A 465-nucleotide genomic window follows, 5' to 3' on the forward strand; every position below is an offset into this window, starting at 1 on the left:
GCTGATGTAAATGTAAGAGCTGGCCTGCCCAAAGGACCTGGCCACAAAAGCTGTCAGCCTGTGGGCAGAGCACATATGTCACATCCAGGAAGTAGAATGGATGCTAGGTTTGGGATGACAGCTCCAACTCTGGCCACTCACCATGTGTTGCCCTGGGTGTCAGACTTCCCAAAGGCACTGTAGGAGCCATCATCATGTTTGTAGAGCAGCTGACGCTGATAACCTATGAAGACAGGGGCAAAAGCAACTCTTAGTGTGAAAACATGTACCATCTCAAACTGTGCTTTTAATGTAGGAAGAAGGCTTTTACAGCAAGAGACTTCACCAGCTCCTACAGAGACATTGAGCCAAAACTTACTATATCACAATGTCTTGAGCATCCCACAGTATCAGAGTGACAAGAAAAAGTTGCACAGCATCACTGAAGTGTGCCATGCAGCTGCTCTACATTACTAACTGATTTTG

The 465-nt window shown here is 46.5% G+C and overlaps 1 long non-coding RNA gene across 1 annotated transcript; it reads right to left on the bottom strand.

Moving 5' to 3' along the window:
- On the bottom strand, positions 1-346 carry LOC104917374. The gene is made up of 2 exons (XR_796834.2): positions 142-346; positions 1-58 (listed from the first exon to the last, which is right to left on the bottom strand). It is a non-coding gene; the product is annotated as an uncharacterized LOC104917374 (long non-coding RNA).
- Positions 347-465: the final 119 nt, after the last annotated feature.

Source organism: Meleagris gallopavo, unplaced genomic scaffold (assembly GCF_000146605.3).
Source record: "Meleagris gallopavo isolate NT-WF06-2002-E0010 breed Aviagen turkey brand Nicholas breeding stock unplaced genomic scaffold, Turkey_5.1 ChrUn_random_deg7180001679736, whole genome shotgun sequence".
In the NCBI taxonomy this organism is placed as follows: Eukaryota; Metazoa; Chordata; class Aves; order Galliformes; family Phasianidae; genus Meleagris; species Meleagris gallopavo.